Below are 22996 nucleotides of genomic sequence, written 5' to 3'. Positions count from 1 at the left end.
CCATCTCTCCTTAATTTAGATCGCTGGTGGTTGCTGACGACATAACCTGAATAGCTTTACCTTTTTCCCGTCCACAATGCAAAACTATCCTAGGCCCATAGGGTAAATGACCTAGCGGCCACTGGGTAGATCTAGGGTACCTATCTTGCTGCGGCCAGACTATAGCGTTGCGGTTTTTCTATGCAGTTTTACCTAATGAACAAGAATTTTTAAGTAATATTTATTTGGACGACTGTAATTAACCTCCAGGGGCCAGTACTAAACACGGCGAAATACATTGGACGCCCAATCCCTGGTAGATGTTGTATCCGTGGTTACGCTTCTTGCAGGGTACCTAATTCTAAAGAATACTATAGTTCTGCACGAACTGCAAGGAACGTAACTGCGAATACGGACATCCACTAGGGCTTTGGGCGTCCAAGTGTATTTTGCCGTGTTTAGTACTGGCCCCTGGGGTTAATTACAGTCGTCCAAATAAATATTACTTTAAATTCTTGTTCAGTAATGTAAAATAAAACAGGAAAACGTCAATTGCCATAGTCTAGGCCACCGCGGATTGGCTTCTGTAGAAATACCAGCCACCAATTCTGGAATGCGGCCACCTTCCAGAAAAAGTACTTGAGTTTGCTGCCATGAGTATCAGTTAAGACTTGTGGCCCATCATTGCAGCACATAGCTAGAGACCTCTACACTTCTTTTGAAGTACTAAGTGTTTTCTCCTGAATTACGAAGTAATCTCAAAGTAATCACAAATCAAGCGCCTTTTTGGGAAGTGGCTGTATTCCAAGAGAGGTGGCTGCTATTTTGCTGCTCGGTTATTTAGCCTATACCCTAATGCTAAGTCGGTTACTCGAGCTATGTAATCTCATTTGAATTTGATATGGAAAAGTGGGTATCAGTAACATAAACTACTTAGGTTTTAAAAATAAATCGGTGGCAAGTGGCCACAACTCACTGTTCATTCAAAAACTGAAAACTGCCTAGGTTTTTTTGAGTGTGGAGCATTTCTGATGGATTTTATGTATAAACAACGTTATTAATATATGTATTACAGCTACTGTATCAAATAGTAATATTTATTGTGTTAGAGAAACTACTAGTAGTAGTTCGGTGTTGGAAGAATGTCCTACTTTATGCACCCTAAAACTCAGAAGGTAGGTAGGTCTTTGCATTGGTCTTCCTCATATTCATTACGTATGGGGTGGGTAATGGGTTAACCTTGACCAAGCAGTTTACATTTTAAATGAAAATAGATATCAGATTCATACATAAAACTACCATAATATCCTGTATCAGAAGTTTAACAGTGAGCTGCTGTTGAAAACTATTAAATGCCAGTCAATTGATAACTGATTTTGGATAAGCTTGGGCATTTCATAGCTTTAGGGACAAGAACAACTCTATCAAAATAGGAACTAAAGTGTCATAATACCATATGCACTAGGATTGGTAAAACAAAGAATGAATAGTGTTAGCTATATAGGTAAAGAAAGAAAACGATTGTTTTCAGCAATTATGCTCACTGTACACTGACTGAAAAATAAATTGCAACATGTTCCAAAAGTTTTCTTTCACGACGTAACAATATTTTATTCTTGTGATATACAATGAAATGTGCTTTTTCATACATTCAACTTACCTGTCAGATATATACATAGCTATTGACTCGTTCCCCGCCCCGACAGAAATTCAAATTTCGCGGCACTCGCTACAGGTAGGTCAGGTGATCTACCGCCCCTGCTCTGGGTGGCAGGACTAGGAACCATTCCCGTTTTCTAATCAGATTCTCTCTGTGCCGGTGGTATCAACATTGTTGTTACTTCCTCCTGACTAGAATTCTTTTTTCACAACGCTTTTGATCATCTCTCGCTGATATTTGGTGACGTACTTGGATCGTTGTTTGGCATTCGCTATCGTGGACTGTTTTTTGGACTTGGTTTGGAATTCGTGAATATGTCTGACTCTAGTGTTAGTTTCAGAGTGTGTGTGAATGAGGGCTGTAAGGTGAGGATTCCGAAAGCTTCGGTAGATCCTCACACTACATGCAGTGGTTGTAGAATGGTTTGAATGCTCGATTGAGAATACATGTAACAGAGTGTGAGAACTGAGTGCGCAAGAGTGGAAGAATCTAACTTCTTACTTGAAGAAGTTAGAGAAAGATAGAGAGAGGAAAGCGGCTTACAAAACCCGCAGAATGTCTACATCTCGTGATTTACTGTCTAGTTCTGTAGCTTCTTCCTCTGATAATCATGCCCATTCTGTTCAGCCCGTTCACAAATTGCTAATCCCTCTAGTTCTGCTTCGGAAATAGCGGAACTCAGAGCTTCCCTTCAGAAAATGCAGGAAAAAATGGCAGCATTGGAAGGTAAGGAAAGTGAATGTGGTTTCGCTAGTGATATTAGTGTCCCCAGTGTAGAGGCGTGGGCGTCTGGTCGTCTCTGCGACGCTCCCAGGCCTAGAACCTCTTGTCCAAGCTCCCTGGCGCGGAGGAGAAGGAAAGTCGAAAGCCGTACGGGGGTTGTGGAGAATCCCCAACGATCAGGCGTCCCTTCGGCAGAATCTATCATATCACAAACTGCCAAGGACCGCTATAGGAAAAGCGTCCTTCGAGAGTGCTTTTCGTCTTCTAGTTCGCCCTCTCCGAGAAGAGGATGGAAGGAGTCGAAACTTTCCCGTCCGCTGAAAGAGGAGTTATGAAAGAACATGAGCTCAATTCTAGTCCCGAGCGCTTCTCTGAAGAAGATGCGCCTTCGGTAATAAAGAAGGCTAGAAAACAATCAGACTCTGGGTCTGGAGGAGATCCTAGAGTGCCTTCCAGATCTCCCTCTCCTGATTCGAAAGATTCCTCAACCAGGAAAAATTTTAACATGAAGGTTGCAAGGAACAATTTAGCCTCGTTGGAGGAGTTCTTTTATAAGGAGCCTACTCGTAAGAAGGATGATAGGCTTCCTATTAAAAGATCTAAATACCGATCCCCTGTCACGCGCAACGAGCCTTCCAGGGGAGGTGTCGCACAGGCGACCATTCTCCGGCGGGAACGGTGCGTTAGACTGGAGAGAAGTAAGAAAGGAAAGTTACTCCTGTCAAGAGTTTGGCTCCAGCCAGGAGCCAGGCTCCGAGTAGGCGCAAAGAGCCAGAGTATTCAGTACAACGTTCAAGATCTTCAACCAAGCGCCAAGAGTTAACTGAAGAAGATCCTGTTAGGAGTAGAGCGCTTGTTAAACGAAAAGCGCCTACCATGATCAATACTCCTACTAAACACCATATGCATTCCAAAGATCAGGGAGTATTTGGAGCGACATACTCCTGCCAGGCGCCAGGAGTCTTCGGACCTCGATACTCCTCCCAGGCGCCAGGAGTATTTCCGAACTTTATATCCTCCCAGGCGCCAGGAGTATTCTGAGCTTAATATCCTCCCAGGCGCCAGGAGTATTCCGAACTTTATACTCCTCCCAGGCGCCAGGAGTATTCTGAACTAATACTCCTCCCAGGCACCAGGAGTATTCGGAACAAGATGCGCCTACCAGAACGCCAGGGAGTATTCGAAGCGGCGCGTTGCGCCTGCCAAGCACCAGGAGTATTCCAAACACGTTACTCCTTCCAGGCGAGATACTCCTGCCGTACGCCAGGCGCATTCCCTGCATGAAGAGCCTGACAACCGACAGGAAGTCATCCAAGCGTCAATCTTTTAGCAAAGAGAGAGTAACTCTTAGTCCCTCTCCAATTAGAAGTGCTTCTTCGGAAAGGAAGAGAGTAAGGGAAGAAACAGAAGAAAGAAGGGAGCCTTCTCCTTCCGAGCCTATGAACCCAGAAGATGCCTCGGAGGATGAAATGAAGGAAGGATTTTCTAATTACAAAGTTCTTTCGTCCCTTCTTTTGGAAGAATATGGAGACTCTTTAACGCCAGCCGCTCCTCCTTCTCCACGCTCTCTGTTTTCGAGCACGAAAACGCACAAGTCTTCCTCTTTCCTAAAAATGAAGCCTGCTATATCTATGAGGAAGGCGCTACAATCTCTTGACTCCTGGTTCAAGAAGAAGGAGTTAGGAAGGACAGTCTTTTGTATGCCTCCCGCTAAACTTACGGGGAGGAGAGGCATTTGGTACGAAACGGGAAAAAATATGGGATTGTCTCTGTCCGTTTCAGCTGAGTCAGACCTTCTCGAGTTTAGTAGACTCGTTCGAGAAGACACGCCTTGAATTCAGCAAAAGTAACATGGGGTCTTTCGGAAACGGACCACCTCCTCAAAGGACTTTTTCACACTTTAGAAGTTTTTAACTTCTTAGATTGGTCCCTTGGGGTTCTTGCCAAGAAGTCTCATGAAAAGGAACAACTGGACCCAGAAACCCTAAATAGCATCCTCACATGCATTGATAAGGCTGTTCAGGATGGATCGGCTGAAGTATGCTCCCCTCTTTGGTGCAGGAGTTTTAAAGAAGAGGGCGGTTCACAGTGCTTTCCTCACGAAGGCCGTCTCTCCTTCGAAAGGTCCGCCTTATTGTTTGCGCCTCTCTCAGAACATCTTTTTCCCTCGCAGTTGGTGAAGGATATTGCCCATTCACTGACTGAAAAGGCCACCCAGGATCTCCTTAGACAATCCTCAAGGAAAAATAGACCGTGGCCAGTGAGGAAAAGAAAGTGGCTCGTCCAGCTAAGCAGCAGCCCTTCGAGGAGGCCTTCCAGCTAGATCTATCGCCAGCCAAGGAAGGAATCAACCGAGAAAAGTGGGGCAGGTCCTTCATTCCGTCCCTTTTCAAGAAGGGAAAAGTTGAGAAATCTATCCTCCAGACACCTGTAGGAGCCAGGTTACACTTCTTTGCGAAAGCCTGGGAAGACATAGGATCGAATCCTTGGACGATGTCAATCATCAAGAAGGGTTATTACATCCCATTAAAGGACATTCCTCCCTTGACAACATCACCGAGGGAACTGTCCGCCAGATACAAGGACCCTGTTCTGATGGATACTCTTTCGTCAGATGGTGGAACAGATGTGGGACAAAAGAGCAATAGAGCTGGTGCTGGATTGCAGCTCCCCGGGGTTTTACAATCGCTTGTTTCTTGTAGCAAAAGCCTCGGGGGGATGGAGACCGGTACTGGATGTAAGTACGCTGAACAAATTCGTAAAACAACAGAAGTTCAGCATGGAAAACGTCTGCTTCAGTCCTTGCAGCACTGCGTCAAGGAGATTGTATGGCGGCCCTAGACCTTTCAGGACGCATATTTCCACATCCCGATCCACCATTCGTTGAGGAAGTACCTTCGATTTATGTTCGAGAAGAATCTATCAGTTCAGGGCCCTGTGTTTCGGCCTTTCCACGGCTCCTCAAGTCTTTACGGACGTGATGAAAAATGTATCAAGACACTTACATTTGAAAGGGATAAACGTCTCCCTGTACCTGGACGACTGGCTCATCAGAGCCAGGTCTCAAAAGCAGTGTTTCGGAGGACCTGTCAACAACACTGGAATTGACAAAATCATTGGGATTGATCGTGAACCTCGAGAAGTCTCAGATGATCCCCAGGCCAGAACGTGGTTTTATTCTGGGAATTCAGATGGATTCTCGGGGTTTTCCAGTTTTTCCCTCTCAAGAGAATAAGGAAAGGCTGTGCCACGGTATCGAACTTCTTAGGGAAAGAGCGCACTTCAGCGAGGGAATGGCTGAGCCTTCTGGGGACCCTTTCCCTCGCTCGAACAGTTCTTTCCCCTAGGAAGACTACATTCTTCGTCCGCTTCAGTTCTTCCTGAGAAGAAGTTGGAGTTGGAAGACAGGACAGCTCTTGGACACGTTTCCAATCTCGGAGGAAATAAAAAATCATTTAAGTGGTGGTTGATTCCCTTAAAAGAAAACAAAGGAGTATCCCTGCAAGTACGGAACCCAACCCTGACATTGTTCTCAGACCCGTCGGAGTCGGACTGGGGTGCAACATTGGGATCCAAAGAAGTGTCAGGCACCTGGTCGGCAGAACAGGTGTCATGGCACATAAATTGCAAGGAGCTTTTAGCAATTCACCTTGCGCTAAAGAGCTTCGAACACATAGTCAGAGGCAAGGTCGTACAGATAAACTCAGACAATACGACCGCTCTGGCTTATGTCAAGAAACAAGGAGGGACTCACTCTTTCGCTCTGTACGAGCTGGCAAGAGATCTGTTGATTTGGGCGAACCAAAGGAAGGTAGTTCTTCTAATGAGGTTTGTCCAAGGGGAGAGGAATGTGAGAGCGGACAGACTGAGCAGGGTGTTCCAGGTCCTTCCCACAGAATGGACACTCCACTCAGAAGTCTTGTCAGAGCCTTTCGGTATCTTTGGGGGAAGCCTCAAATAGATCTTTTCGCCACGTTCCTCTCCAAAAGGATAGACACATTTTGTGCCCTAGTGGAAGATCCCAGGGCTTATGCAACAGACGCCTTTCTCCTGGACTGGTCAGGGCTAGACGTGTACGCTTTTCCCCATTCAAGATTCTGGGGGAAGTAGTCAGAAAGTTTGTGGCCTCGAAGGGAACCAGAATGACTCTGATAGCCCCATATTGGCCATCCCGAATTTGGTTCACGAGGTGATGGAGTGGACAGTGGACTTCCCCAGATCTCTTCCAAACAGGATAAGATCTGCTCAAACAACCCCACTTCGAGAGGTACCATCAAAATCCACCCGCTCTTGCTCTGACTGCCTTTCGACTATCGAAAGACTTGTCAGAGCGAGAGGGTTTTCCTCGCCAGGCAGCAAGCGCAATTGCTAGAGCCCGCAGATCATCTACTAGGCGAGTGTACCAATCGAAGTGGGAGGTTTTTCAGAAGCTAGGTGCAGGTCGAAGAAGCTGTCCTTTCCGTTCCCAGTACCTCTGTGACCGAAATTGCGGATTTCCTTCTGTTCTTAGAGAAAAGTCGCATCTCTCTGTACTGACTATAAGGGGTACAGGAGTATGCTTTCAGCAGTCTTTAGAAACAAGGGATTAGATCTAACGAATGATAAGGATTTGCACGACCTCATTCGTTCCTTCGAAACATCAAAGTCACTTGAACCTAAGGTTCCAAGCTGAACTAGATGTGGTTCTTAAATTTCTATCCTCTGAAGAATTCGAACCACCACACACTGCTTCATTTTCGTAATATCACTAGAAATGTGTTTTGTTTCTGATGTCTCTTGCAACGGCAAAAAGAGTCAGTGAGTTGCACGCCCTTGAATCACGATCGGCTTCAAAGGAGACTCTGCAATTTGTTCATTCCAGTCTCTCTTTCTTGCCAAAAATGAAAACCCTTCGAATCCCTGGCCCAGGAGCTTCGAGGTAAAAGGACTTTGCCCAGTAGAGCTCTTAAATTCTATCTGGACAGGAAGAAGCAGTTGGGGGGTTTCGCAAAAAAGGTCTTTGGTGCTCAGTAAAAGACCCCAAGAGAGCAATGTCCAAGAACGCCTTAGCCTTCTTGTTAGAAGTGTATTACGGAAGCTCATAAGAATTGTCCATATGATTCTTTTAATCTTTTAAGAGTGAGAGCTCACGAAGTTAGGGCAATCGCAAACCTCTGTGCGTTCCAAAGAATAGTGTCACTTAAAAACATTTTGGATGCAACTTATTGGAGATGCAACTCTGTGTTTGCATCTCATTATTTAAAAGATGTGCGAGTTACGTATGAGAAATGTTTTTCTCTAGGTCCGTTTGTGTCAGCACAGACGGTTCTGGGTAAGGGAGCTAGCACCGATCCTTAATAATGTATGTAACCCTCTTGTTGGATGTGTTCTTGAGTTTCCTGTACATGGAAGTGTCAGGTGTCGCACAGGCGACCTCACTTCTCTTCACTAGAGATCGAGTGACAGCTGACTTTTAGAGGGGTACAAAAATTTTTTTGTTTTTTGTATTATTGTATGTGTGGTTATTGAGTTTGTGGTTGTTTGCTAAGAGTTTGGGATAGCTCTTGGCAATCTTAGAACTAACACGGGTGTTAGGTTCGGGTGATCGGGATCGGTTGTGTGCTCCTTAAATAAAGGCGTGTTGTTATATAAGCGGATGTGCTCCCATTGACAAATGCAGTTAGGTTCTATCGAGTAAGTGGATGATACCCCATCGACAGATCCACAAGAACTCTTGGCCACAGATCACTATCTCGCTAAGGCTCTTGAGGTGAAGCAGACTCCTAGACAGCAGTCACGAAGTCTTCCACCTGATAAGGTAGGAACCAAGGTCTATAAATACCTACAACATATGTTGTTTACCTGTCTAGTCAGTAGTTAGCTGTCTCTTGCCTCCACCAAAGGGTGTCAATCAGCTATGTATATATCTGACAGTAAGTTGAATGTATGAAAATGATATTGTTATGATACAATAAAGTTTTTTCATGAATCTTACCTGGCAGATATCTATATAGCTGTATTCTCCGAAGTCCGACAGAATTTCAAACCCCTTCCCGGCACACGCAGTGGTCGGCCAGGTGGTAGTACCCATTCCCGCCGCGGGAGCGGGCGTAAGGAACCATTCCCATTTTCTGTCAGATATTTTCTGTCGCCGGTGCAGACAACAAGTGTTTTCTGCACCTCCGTCATTGGATTTTGGAACTCTTTTGGTCACTTGAGTATCCCGATTGATTTTTGGTTATTTTGATTAGGATCGGTGGTTAGGCATACGCTAATTGTGGATTGTTTTTATTTTGCTTGATTTTTCCTTAAACTTTACGATGTCTGGATCTATTCGACTAGGCCAGAGTATGTTGTGTGGAAGAATGCAAGGTTAGGCTACCGAAAACTTCGGTAGACCCTCATACAGTGCGCGAATTGTAGGAAACATGTTTGTATGTTTGATGACCGCTGCAACGAGTGTGAAAAAGAAAATATGTCGATTCTGCGTGGAAGGCTTATGAATCATAGGTACGTAAACTAGAACGTGATAGTGTAAGGAGGTGAAGTTCCTCCAGGCGTGTAACACAAGTTACCCGTCCAGTAGAATTTATCCCTCCAAAGACCTGTGATGCCTTCGGGCCCTACAATAGTGTCTTTGGAGGTAATACCCTATCTGTGATTCTTAAATCTTTGCGTAGCCTGGAATCATGTTTGCATTGGAAAGTTTTAGTAGTGTAGGTGGAAGTATAGTGATAATGCCATGAGTGTTCATTCTATCGCGTAAGCGTATAATTTCTCATTGACAAAACACTACCGCGTGATGGCTCTCCCTACCTCGGTGAGGCAGAATGTAGTAGGGAGGTAGCTGTCCAAGTGTCTAAAATACTCTACGTTTGTTCATAAAACTTACCAGTCAGATATATGTATATATATATCTGCGGGTAAAGGTGAAACAAGCGATGTTGTATCATAGTAATATTATTTTTTGCCCTTACGTCATATTACTATCAAGCGGTTGTATGGTTCAAGTTATATACTCATACCATAGTTTACTCCTATGGAGGACAACCGAGAGTACGATTATTCTCATTACATTTAATCGGTTCTCCCTGCAACTATTCAGGGGTTGCCGGTTTCCCTATTTTTAAACATTTAAGGTATTGTTATGACAATACCAAGTTAGCCTTTTATATTTAGCAAATTCAGTTTTGCTTAAATATACCAGTTTGATGGATTTTGGTTTCTGCTCTATAATGATAGTAAACCTATTCATTCGTAGAATGATGTAGGTGGCAACTCAGGCAGAGCAGTGCGAGAACGACGAACGTTCTCTGAGTCTGCTGTCACTAATGCGTAATGCCAGTGCTCAGTTCCATCTGATTGTCTGCCATGCGCGGTAGGTTATGTCTCTCTCTCTCTTGCGGGATTGACGGACTAACAGTGTTTCTACCCTACAATCACGGCCTTAGCCTCGGGTTGAGGGGAATTCTAGCATACATGGCTGAACATCTTCACTTTGCGGCATTTTTTCATAAAAAAATAAAAAAATAAAATACAATAAATAAATAAAAAAATAAATAAAAAAACCTAAAATAAATAAATATATATATGTGTATGTAGTATGTGTGTATATATATTATGTGTGTATATGTATATATATAGATCTGATATGTGTAAGTGTATGTGTGTGTATGTATATATATATATGTATTAGACCTTTTTCGGTTCTGTTTACCGCATGGTAACAGAATTCTGTCCGAGTCTACAGCGGCATAGCACACATGATTCCCTCGAAACAAGAATGATGTGCAAGAGATGCAGTCAATTAGCTCGCCGAGACGTCCCTTGCTCGATTATGAAGGGGACTCCTTCCGCTGCCAAATACGACAGCGCCGAGCGTGACGCTCGGCAGGATGCTTGCTGGACGCTTGGATGGACGCACAACGTAATGCTTCTTCAGACATTCGCCGAGAATCAGAGAATAGTAATGGATCTCAGGAAGGAGACTTTTAGGAAGAAACAAATGAACAATCTTCTAACAGTGTCTTCAAATTACTCCTGTTTAGTGAAACGCAGCCTTATTAGGGAAGGAAACATGCTCGGTGAGGGAATGAATGAATTGCAGGGGACCATTTCCTCGCTGGAGAAGTTTGTTTTCCCTGAATAGACTGAAATTCACACCTCTCCAGTTTTTCCTGCAGAAAAACTGGAATAGCATAGATGATCTAGAAATTATTCTAAACATCTCTCATAGTCAAGATTCGTCTATAGGTGATGTCATGGCTCATAAATCTCATAGAATTTGAATCTTGAAAGATTACTTTTGTCTTCAGAGACGTCCTCCCGCGCAGGAGTTGGAACTCTCAGAGTGTCTCGCTCCCTCTGAGGAGAACGAAGACGCTATATGTCGCACAGGCGGCCGTCGTCTTTGGTTCCTCGGAGGGGGACGCTTCTCGTCTGTTAGCTCCTTTTCTGCTTTGCAGTCGTCTCCTGGGCAATTGGAAGACTTTCCGCAGTAAAAGAGAGCTAAGATGTATGATGTATGGTCTCAGGGAGGGGAACGCTTCACGTCCTCTCTCTTTTCTACTGTGTTGCGATCTTCACCGGAGAGGACGTCTTCCGATGAGTATGCTTTGAGCGCTTCGGTCGCTCCAAAGATATATCCTTGGCGGTCCATGTGAGAAGGAGGAGGGCTTCCCCTCGCCCATCGTCTTCTCAAAGGATCGCCTTTTTGCCTGAGAAGGAATGTTCTCCATTGAAAAGGTTATTGATTGGTGTCTTTGCAACAACAACTTGTTTCGTTGATTGCAGTGAGAAAGGCAAAGCCAAAACAAATCGCGAGAGGAAGGATGATAGGCTGCCAATCAAGAGTCCAGGCAGTCCCTTCTCCTTCTCCTCGTTCCGCTCTTTCGCAGTTGCCTTGCTCTCTAGATTTCATGCAGCTCTCCAGAGGTTGTCTAGAGAGCACGGTTACCATCTTCCCGAACGTGTGTCAGTTGAGAAGAAGAAGAGGTCTTGGTTCGATGGCTTTGAGCCTCTTTTGAAGAATAGTTTCAGCCTGCGGCCCCTCAGTCACCTCCTTCGCAATTGTTATCTTCAAGAAGGACGACTGGCTCATTCATGCCTCACTCAAACGCGGTGTCTGAAGGATTTTCAAACAACTTAATCGTTGGTGAAGTCCCTGGAACTACTGGTGAATTTCGAAAAGTCACATCTGATCCCAACCCATCCATCGTGATCTGGGGATTCAGATGGCTTAGATTTCAGTTTTCTTTTCGATTTTCTTTCCGTCCCAGGGACGTCAGCAGCAAGGCTTAGACAAAGTGTTAGCCTTCCTAAGGAAAGATTCGTGCTCGGTGAGGGAATGGATGATCTAACTGGGGACCATTTCCTCGCTGGAGAAGTTTGTTTCCTTGGGGAGACTGCACCTCAGACCGTTACAATTTTTTCTCAAGTACAATTGGAAAGAAAACAAGAATCTACACATGATCTTGGAAATTTCAGGAGAGGTAAAACATCACTTGAAATGTTGGCTAGATCCAGTGTAGCTGTCGGAGGCGTGTCTCTCAAGCTTCAGAGCCCCGACCTAGTGTTGTTCTCCGACGCGTCCACCACGGGATGGGGAGCATCATTAGGGGTAAAGAGAATGGCAGACACCTGGAGAGGGAACAGGTGTCCTGGCACATAAACCTAAAGGAAATGGCAGCCATCTTTTTAGCTCTCCAGTTTTTCTAAGAAAAAGTCTCTCATCGAATAGTCCAAGTCAACTCAGACAACACCACAGCTCTGGCGTACTTGAAGAAGTAGGGAGGAACACAGTCTCAGTCCCTTTTTGCTCTATGCAAAGGAGATCTTGCTGTGGGGCAAGGGCACTGGGACGTCATGATCCTTACGAAGTTTGTAGCATGAGTAGAGATGTCTGGGCAGATCTCCTCAGCAGACGAGGTCAAGGTTCTTCTGCCAACCGAGTAGACTCTGCATCAGGAGGTATGCCAAGAGCTGTGGGGGTTTATGGGACGTCCGCTCGTGGATATCTTTGCGACGTCCAGAACGAAGAGGCTTCCACTGTACTGCTCCCCAGTACTCAACCCAGCTGCTCAGTGACGATAGACACACTTCTCTGGGACTGGACGGGGATGGGACCTGTACGCCTTTCCTGTTCAAGATCTTAGGGGAAGTCATGAGAAAGTTTGCGGTGTCGGAAGGACGACGAATGACTTTGTTCGCCTCGTTCTGGCCTGCGAGAGAGTGGTTCACAGGAGGTCATGGCCTTTGCAGTAGACTTCCCGAGGACGCTTCCAGTAAGGACAGATCTACTCAGACAGCCCCACTTCGAGAGGTACCACAGAAGCCTCTTCGCTCTGAGTCTGACTGCATTCAGACTATCCAAAAGTTGGCCAGAGCGAGAGGCTTTTATACGTCAATGGGGCGAAAGCTATCGCCAGTGCAAGAAGAGCGTTTTCCAACGCAGTGTACAATCGAAGTGGATAGTCTTCAGGAGTTGGTGCAAGAAGAACGGCATTTCCTCCACCACGACCTCTGTGAGCCAGATTGCTGACTTCCTTTTCTGAGAAGGGATCTAAAACTTGCAGTCTCTACAATCAAGGGTTATAAGAGTGTGCTTTTAGTTGTCTTTAGGCACAGAGGCCTGGACTTGGCGGACAACAGAGACCTTCACGATCTCTTGAGATCTTTCGAAACGATGAAGGTTCAACAACAACCCAAGTTGCCGTCTTGGTTAACTTGGATGTAGTTCCGAAGTTCCTCATGTCCAGTCCATTCGAACCTATGCATGAAGTGCGAGCTTTTATGAATTCTTCTTCTTGGTTCCTATAACAATATGTCATAAAGGACATATGAGCTGTCACTTACGGAAGATGCAATTCTGTGTTGACCTCCCGTTACACGAAGGATGTCAATTACACCCTACAAGAGATCCTTTTCTCTTGGTTATTCGTGTCTGCGGATACGTTGCTGGGATAGGGAGCCGACACTGATCCTTAAACCCTTAAACGCCGGAAGCGGTAAATAAAAAAATGACTCCGTATGCGGAGGGGTTTGAGAGTGAGCGCGTAAGCGGAAAAAATATTTTTTCAAAAAATCACAGCGCGCTTAGTTTTCAAGATTAAGAGTTCATTTTTGGCTCCTTTTTTTTGTCATTGCTTGAAGTTTAGTATGCAACCATCAGAAATGAAAAAAAACTATCATTATCATATATAAATAATGCGATATATGATAGCGCAAAAACGAATTTCATATATAATTGTATTCAAATCGCGCTGTGCGCAAAACGGTTGAAGGTAACAAGTTACTTTTTTTTCGTTGTAATGTGCACTAAATTGCGATCATTTTGATATATAACACATTGTAAAACGATAAAAGCAACACAGAGAAAATATTATCACAAAATAATGCATGAATTCGTAACGCGCTTACGTAAACACATATTTTTTTTTCAAAATTCACCATAAATCCCTAAATATGTCCTAGAGACTTCCAATATGTTTCAGAATGAAAGACAAATGATTGAATATTACTATACTGTAAGAATATTAGCTTACAAATGCAGTTTTCGACCATATCTGACGAGCTAAAGTTGACCGAATGTCGAATTTTTTTATATATATATTTTTTTTATATGCAATTATTTCTGAAAATAATAAAAGAAAATACAACTTTCAACTATTTTTTTCGTTTTATTCTACATGAAATTGCGCACATTTTCATATATAAAACTCTATGAAATGCCTAATATGAAACGGAGCAAATATTCCGAGAATGGGACTTACCCATTTCGGAGATTTGTGGCGGAGAATCGGCGCGCGGAGGGAAGGAAAGTTTTTTTTAAAAATTCACCATAAATTTAATATGTGCTAGAGACTTCGAATTTGTTTAACGATGAAGATAAATGACTGAATATTACTAGACTGTAAGAGTTTTATCTACAATTGCGTTTTTCGATCCATTTCGGTAGAGTCAAAATTTGACGACGTGGTTTTTTTTTCTATTTATCGTGATTTATATGCAAATATTTCGAAAATGAGAATAGCTACAACCTTCAACTATTGGTTGTAAGTATAAAATGAAATTGCGCACATTTTCATATATAAAACGTTATGTAACGGCTAATTTAAAATGGTGCAAACATTACCACAATCGCACGTATGATTTTTTCGGAAGAGTTACCGCGCGGACGTAAAGAAATGTTATTTTTTTCATAAATTCACCATAAATCGAAATATTGTGCTAGAGACTTCCAATTTGTTGCAAAATGAATGTAAATGCTTGAATATTACTATAATTATAGGCGTTTTAGCTTACAATTTGCGTTTTTCGACCAATTTCGGTAGAGTCAAAATTGACCGAAGGTTGAAAATTTGTCACTTATCATTTTTTATATGAAAATATTTCAAATTGATAAAAGCTACAACCATGGGTTGTTTTTAGTTGTATTGTGCATGAAATTGCGCACATTTTCATATATAAAACTTTATGTAACGGCTAATTTAAAATGGTGCAAACATTACCACAATCGCATGTATGATTATTTTCGGAAGAGTTACCAGCGCGGACGTAAGGAAAAAGTTTTTTCATAAAATTCACCATAAATCGAAATATTGTGCTAGAGACTTCCAATTAGTTGCAAATTAAGTTAAATGATTGAATATTACTAAAATATAAGAGTTTTTTTAGCTTACAATTGCGTTTTTCGACCCATTTCGGTAGAGAGGTCAAAGTTGACCGAAGGTTTGAAATTTTGGGCACTTATCGTTATTTATATGGACTATCTTAAAACTGATAAAAGCTACAATCATGAGTATTTTTTTGTTGTATTCTACATAAAAATGCGCACATTTTCATATATATACTCTATGTAACGGCTAAATTTAAAATGGTACAAAAGTTATGTCAAAGTGACGAAATAATTCAGAGATGTGTCACAGATACTTTTTAGTGCGGCAAGAAAGAAATTCGCGCTTGCGCGCCTGCGTAACGATTGTAACAAAACAACACCTTGATCCGTGAACTCCCAGCATCCCCCAAGGCGCGTGATTCAAGAGTTTCGGCTGGTAGGCCTAAAAGTATTTTTCCGCTTTTTTTGAATTTTTTAGAAAACTTTTGTACAAAAATGTCGACGTAAAATACGTCCAGCGGCACCCGAGAAAAAATGTCGAACGTATACGTTCCAGCTGGCTTTTAAGGGTTAACTAGTGAGTTAATTTTTAGTTTAACTTTTCAAATTAAGCGCTAACCCTCGTGTTAGGATCAGGTGATCGGAATCGGTGTTGTGCTCCTTAATTATGCTAATAGGCATAGGTATATGGTCATATGAGTGGATTAGCACCCATTTGACAAATGCCAGTTAGGCTTTGCCGAGTAGCCGGATAAGACCCCATCGGCAAACCCACAAGAACTCTTACCCATAGGTCACATCCTCGCTGAGGCTCTTGAGACGAAGCAGACTCCTAAGCAATAGCTAGGAAGTCAACCCTCCGTCTGAAAAGATAGGAACCAAGGTTTTGATAAGAGGTCCTTCTGATAACTTGTGGTGTTTGGCAGAAAGCCAAGGTTACCAGTGTCAAAGAATGCTTTGGCTTTTTTCTTGAGGGCACCATCAAGGAAGTGCATTCATCCTGTCAAGACAGTGATATTAAAGTGTTGAAGGTGAATGCGCATGGACTGAGGGCTATTTCTACGTCGGTAGCCTTCCAAAAGAACATGGCACTCAATGACATCTTGAATGCCACATTTTGGCGTAGTAATTCAGTGTTTTGCCTCTCACTACCTTCGGGAGGTGAGGATTACATACGAGAACTGCTACTCTTTGGGCCCATATGTCGCAGCAGACACTATATTGGGGACAGAGAGTAGCACTCTTCCTATCTTTTAGAAAATAATATGTTAGTTTGGACTTTTAATTTTATTTCTTTTTATTTTTTTTATTTTTATTATGTTTATGTAGGTGTTTAGTTTTTGTGTCCTTGGGTAGGCCGCCTTAGGCGGACTTCCCTCCATTAGCCTTGGTTATACGAAGTTTTAACCAGATAGGTTAGGTCAGGTGGTAATGTTTTTGCTTCGCCCCTCATAGTAGGGTAAAATGTTTTTTGTCACAGTGTGGTCACGCCCCCATTGACAAATCATCTGGAGCGCACCAGCTACATAGGTCACGTCCTTGCTGGCACCTCCAGAGAAGCATTAACAGCATTCGGTGTCTAAAACAACTACCCTATGATCTGTCACATTGTGGTCACGCTCCCCGTGACAGTTCATTAGAGCGCACCAGCTACACAGGTCACGTCCTTGCTGGCACCTCTATGGAATGCAGTACCGAAATTGGAGGGTTCTTACTTAAGATAGGATCCCCTAGTTGCATTGTGCAGGTCACGCCCCCTTTGACAGATCCTCTAGAACTCAAACAGCTTCACAGGTCACTACCTAGCTGGAGTCTCTAGTAAAGCAGAAGCAGACTTGGGTGACGGTACTCACGAAGTCAGCTATGCTAACAGTTAAGGAACCAAAATATCAATCATATATATGAAATTGTTTCCCAAAATCGAATCTGTCTCCCCCTTCCTCCAAAGGTGGGATTCAGCTATATATATATCTGGCAGGTAAGATTCATGAACAAAATGATATTGTTATGATACAATAAAGTTTGTTCATACGGTTACCGGCAGATATATATTAATCAAATAGTGCCCCCACCCTCCTCCCCTCAGGAGACAGTGGCACTAGAAAAATCTGACAGAAAATGGGAATGGTTCCATTACGCCCGCCCCTCCCAGCGGCGGAATGGGTACTACCACCTGGCCGACCACTGCGTGTGCCGGGAGTTTTGAATTCTGTCGGACTTCGTAGAATACAGCTATATATATATCTGCCAGGTAAGTATGAACAAACTTTATTGTATCATAACAATATCATTTTCATACATACTTACCTGGCAGATATATACAATTGAGACCCACCCACCCAGGCCTCCCGCAGGAGACAGGTGGAAGAGAGAATCTGATTTAGAAAACGGGAATGGTTCCTAGTCCTGCCACCCAGAGTAGGGCGGTAGATCACCTGACCTGTAGCAAGTGCCGCGAAATTTGAATTTCTGTCGGGGACGACGGAGTCGATAGCTATGTATATATCTGCCAGGTAAGTATGTATGAAACTTTATTGTATCATAACAATTATCCCCCCCCATTTCTATTTTGATTTTTGGTGGTCAATAATCATACGTTTAATAATATAAAATGAATGGTGAGAAAAATTCATATTACGAAATATTTTCGAAAAATTTTGTCAGATAATTGGGCTAAAGAGTAAAAATGAAACTGTATTTCAGATCCCAAATAAAAGCATCTTAACTAATAAAATAATATTGAATAATCATCAATGGAATTATATAAATAAACATAGAAATGATTCTAGCATAATTGTTGTCAAAAACACATAAAAGAAAAGACCTCATAATATTGTATAATATTGTGTGACACCTTGCTCAGGCAGGAAAGTTAAACTGTCTTGTCATTTGCACTGATAAGATGGGTAACAGGCTCAAGCACACCACTTTATCTCACAGGTCATCAATCATTAGCTTGCTTGAGACTATTGTTTCTATTGTAGATATTGCCTGGCGGCTGGGCGTAGTAAATAGAACAACCACGTTATAGATGGATATGGCACATAGAGCGAGAAATATAATAAGTTTATTGAAAAAAGTGGAGGACAACCTCATGATTGCACTGCTTTAAAAGATCTTTATTGGATGATCATTGATGGAGCCCCACCTAATTCCCTTGACAACCGGTGTTGCTATAAAGAGAGAATGGTAATTCTACAGAATAGTTCCGCACGGACTGCAAGAACATCACCGCGGATACGACATCCACAAGGAATTGGGGCGTCCAATGTATTTCGCCGTGTTTAGTACTGGCCCCTGGGGGTTAATTATAGTCGTCCGAATAAATATTTTACTTAAAATTCTTTTTCAGGAGGTAAAACTGCTTATAAAAACCGCAACTGCCATAGTCTAGGCCGCCGCGGAATAGTACCCTAGATCTACCGAGAGAATATTATGCTTACCCTTCAAGTTGATCCCAAACCATCCATAACAGGCTACATGTGGCCAAGATATTATTTCATCATCTTCCTGCCTAGAAACCCTGCATAACAGAGAAACACAAAGAAGAGAGGCTAGGGTTTGCATTACAATATTATCCATGGACGTGATTTCTGGGAGAAAGTCATCCTTTGTGATGAGGAGGAGACATTCTCCATTGATGAGTTATGGTAGTATTCTTCATTGCTGACAATCTTTCCATAAAGGGTTTTAATGTATGACACTTACCTGGCAGGTATATATACGTATAGCTATATTCTCTGTTCCACTGGCAGAAATTTTCAAAACTCGCGGCAAACGCTAGTAACCTATTAGTAGTTAAGGCAACCACCACCTACCGTTCCCCCCCCCCCCCCCCCCCCCCCCCCCCCACCGTGGCGTTAGCGCTAGGAACCATTCCCATTTATACGTCAGATTTTCTCTGCCAGCCGAACCGGCAACATTGTTGGTGGTTCCCTGCTAAGATTTTCGATCTCGTTGCTGACTTTTCGCTGATTTTGGACGGATTATTTGGTATTGTACTTGGAACGTTGGCTTGGCATTCGCTTTTGATATTCTTTGGATATGTCAGATACAGGTGGTATGTTTAGAGTTTGTGTGAAAGAAGGGTGCAAGGTGAGGTTGCCGAAAGCTTCGGTCGACCCTCTCCACAGTTTGCAAGAAATGTAGAGAGATTGTGTGTACTTCGGAGAGTAGGTGTGAATGTGAGAATTTGACAGAGAAGGAGTGGAAGATCCTTACGAAATATGTTGAAAGGTTAGAGAAGATCGAGTGAGGAGATCTGTTTCTCGCAGTGAGAGGTCTGATACTTCTAGTCAAAAAAGGAGTGAATGTGTTTCCTCTCCAGCTCCTTCTAATGTAGAGATGGTAGAACCTTCCCCCCAGGTTTCTCCTGCGCCCGCTGCTGTATCGGAGGAGGCGAAGGATACACAGATTGTGAAAGTGTTCGCTGCCCTTGTGTCCATGGGTGACCAGATACAGCGTCTAACAGATAAAGTCAGTGCTTTTGATGCGAGTGAAAGTGTAGTGGAGGGGCATCTGATCGTCTCTCTTGTGCTCCTAGACCTAGACCTCTGTCAAGCTCCCAGACCCCCCCCCCCCAAAAAAAGGTAGAAGGCATGTCGACAGTCGAAGGGAGGCGAGAGAGGTTTTGTCACGGTCAGGCGTCCCTTCGGACAGTCCTGTTGTTAAATCCAGGCTGTTGCAGTTCGCCACAGGAAAGGCATAACTGAGAAGTGTGCGTCCTCTGATGGTTCTACTCCAGACCGGGAACGTCGGTATTCGGTAGTGTCACGCCCCTCAAGAGGACTTTCAGGACATCGACCGCGCTCAGGATAAACCGTCACACGATCGAGATGCATGGAGTAGTCCGGAGGTTCTGTCCTCTTCTGGAGATGGTGGGGAATGCAGTTCCAATCAAGAGGAAGAAGATCTTTCGTTCGAAAGAGGATGCAGTACTGCCGTTGCGTTCCTTGATCTCAGCAAGAGATTCGCCCCCGTCTTCTTGCTTGTCTTCTCCTCGTCTCTCTCCTTCGGGTAGAGTTCAGGATCGCTCTCCCTTCCGTCACAGTCCTACTCGTCCTTCTCCTCCGTTGCATGCTGCCCGTCAGGAGAATAGCACTAAAGACTTCTTAAGAGAATGCAGTCGAAGTTAGCAGTTCTCGTTAACTCGTAGGAGTCTCCTTTGCAAGGTTCTTCGAGACGTAAGGACGATTTCCTTCCCGTGAAGTCTTCCAAGAAGACGAAAGACAAGAATTTGCCTTCTCTCTCTCGTTCTTCGGTTGCCGAGGATACAGGACGCACTGTCATGTCGAGGACGGACGATCGAGTAGCGTTTCAGGACGTAGGATGGCAGGAAGAAGAAGATCGTATTTAATGAAGCAGGACGCAAGTGGCAGGACGTTGAGCCTCTAACTGTGGACGCAGGAGCAGGCGGCAGGACGCGGATGTGTCTGAGGTGGACGCAGGACGCAGGCGGCAGGACAGCCGATACTTCTTATTGGATTCAGGACGCAGGCGGCAGGAGGTTGATCCGTCTGCAGGACGTCAAGATGACGATAGTGATTTACAGCACATTTCTTCAGCAGAAGAAGACTTAGAAGACTTTGTTGAAGATAAGAATGTGGAACCTTCATCGGATTATAAAATCCTCACTTCCTGTCTTCTTTCGATTTTTGAAGGGGAATTTCAACCTACGGCTCCTTTATCTCCCCTGTCGCAGTTTTCGAAGACTCCCCCCTAAAACTCCCAAGAAGTCCTCATTCCTCAAGATGACTCTCTCGATTTCAGCGAAGAAAGCTCTTCAACGTGTGAATAATTGGCTGAAGGAGAAGAAGTAAGCAGGGAAGTCTTCTTTCGCTTTCCCTCCAGCCAAGTTAGCCTCGAAGTCGGGAGTGTGGTACGCTACTGGAGAAAGTCTTGGCCTGGGAGTACCTGCCTCCTCCCAGGGGGATTTCTCCAGTATAGTGGACAGCTCGCGCAGACAGGCGTTACATTCTGCTAAGATTTGGTGGACTTCGTCGGAATTTGATCACCTTTTTAAGGGGATATTTGGACTTTCGAGGTCTTCAACTTCCTCGATTGGTCTTTGGGAGCATTGGCGAACACTTTGGAAGACGAGAATTCTCAAGACACGGAAGTGCCTAAGAATACTTATGTCCTGCATGGACAAAGCTTTCTTTAGAGATGGAGCTAATGAACTTGCATCTTTTTATTCGCAGCAGGAGTGCTTAAAAAGAGGTCTCTTTTGTGCTCTTTTACTTCGAAAGGAGTTTCTAACTCGGAAATCGGAGTTGATGTTTTCTTTCACCGCTTTCGAACCAGCTGTTTCCTTCGGAGATCATTAGGGATATAGCTCTGGCTCTATCTCAGAAGGCTACTCAGGAACTCCTCTCATCTTCAGTGAGGAAGTTTTTACTCTTCTAAGTTGGTTAAGAAGGCACCGAAGGAATCGAGACCTTCTGTGCTGCCCTTTCGAGGCAGACTTTCGCTCGACCTGCATTTAGAGGCAAAAGATTACCCGCTAAAGAGGAGCAAGACTACCTCTAAGCAATGAGAACAAAGTCCTCCAGACAGCAGTAGGAGCCAGACTTCAAGAATTTTGGGAAGTTTGGCAAGACAGGAATGCAGATCCCTGGGCCCATCAAGGTAGCTCGAGAAGGATACAAAATCCCCTTCTTAAGGAAACCTCCTCTCGTAACATCTCCGAGAGCCTTAGGGGCACATTACTAACGATTTAGTAAAAGAGAAGGCACTGTGGGATCAAGTCTCTTCCATGCTAGAGAAAGGAGCTATAGAACCTGTTCTGGATCACGAATCTCCGGGGTTTTTACAATCGGGTTTTCCTGGTGCGAAATCCTCGAGGGAGGTTGGAGACCAGTACTGGACGTAAGTGAACTAAACGTTGTTCGTGGAGAAAACCGAATTTACCATGGAGACGAACGAGTCAGTACTGGCAGCGGTACGTCCAGGGACTGGATGGTTACCCTGGATCTACAAGACACGTACTATTTTCGTATTCCGATTCATCTGGGAAGCAGGAAGTACCTAAGGTTCGTGATCCAGAACAGGGTCTTTCAATTCAAGGCCCTGTGCTTCGGCCTTTGCACAGCCCCCCAAGTGTTCACGAGGATGATGTCCAACGTAGCAAGATGGTTACACTTACTAGGGATCAGAGTTTCTTTTTACTTGGACGACTGGCTGATAAGATCCCAGTCGAGAACTTCAATGTCTGGAGGACCTGAAACAGACGTTAGATTTAGTAAAAGAGTTGGGTCTTTTGGTGAACCTGGAAAAGTCTCAGCTGAACCCCAATCAACAGATAGTCTATTTGGCAAAGAGAGTGGATGAGTTTACTGGGCACACTCTCCTTCGCTAGAGAGGTTAATTTCTCTAGAAGACTGCACATGAGACCTCTACAGTTTTTCCTGAAAGAAGCATGGCCAAGAAAATCGCAACCGGATTCCTTCCAGTTTCAAAATTCCAACAAGGTGAGGAGGAATTGAGTTGGTGGCTAACGCCAGGCAGGTTAGCAGAGGGTAATGTCGCTCCAGCAGAAGAACCCAGACCTCATCTTGTTCTCCGACGCAGGTTGGGGAGTGACACTAGGCCCTCAAGAGGTGTCGGGTCTTTGGAACGAAGACGAAGCAAGTTGGCACATAAACAGGAGGAACTGATGGCGATTTTCTTGGCCTTGAAGTCTTTCAGGGAGTTGGTATGCGACAAGACAGTGCAGATAAACTCGGACAACACCACGGCTCAGGCATACATCCGCAAGCAAGGAGGGATGCATTCATTTCCCCTTTACATGCTGGCGAGAAAGAAGTTCTGCTTTGGGCGGAAAAGGAAAACGTTTCTCTGCTCACCAGGTTCATCCAGGGGTGGGGGGAGAAGAATGTCAGAGCGGACCTGTGAGCAGGGAAGGGCAACTTCTTTCGACAGAGTGGACGTTGCATCTAGGAGGGTATGCCAGAGCCTGTGGAAATTGTGGGGACGTCCAGTAGTGGATCTTTTTGCGACAGCCAAAACAAAAAGACCCCTACCAAAAAAACTACTGCTCT

The 22996-nt window shown here is 44.1% G+C and overlaps 1 long non-coding RNA gene across 1 annotated transcript in view; it reads left to right on the top strand.

Annotated features, from left to right (window-relative positions):
* LOC135216950 (uncharacterized) overlaps window positions 1-22996 on the top strand; it is a 303951-nt gene that overhangs the window by 1220 nt on the left and 279735 nt on the right. The window lies entirely within an intron of this gene.

This window comes from Macrobrachium nipponense, chromosome 19 (assembly GCF_015104395.2).
Source record: "Macrobrachium nipponense isolate FS-2020 chromosome 19, ASM1510439v2, whole genome shotgun sequence".
NCBI lineage: Eukaryota > Metazoa > Arthropoda > Malacostraca > Decapoda > Palaemonidae > Macrobrachium > Macrobrachium nipponense.
This window is presented reverse-complemented; position numbering and strand designations above follow the sequence as displayed.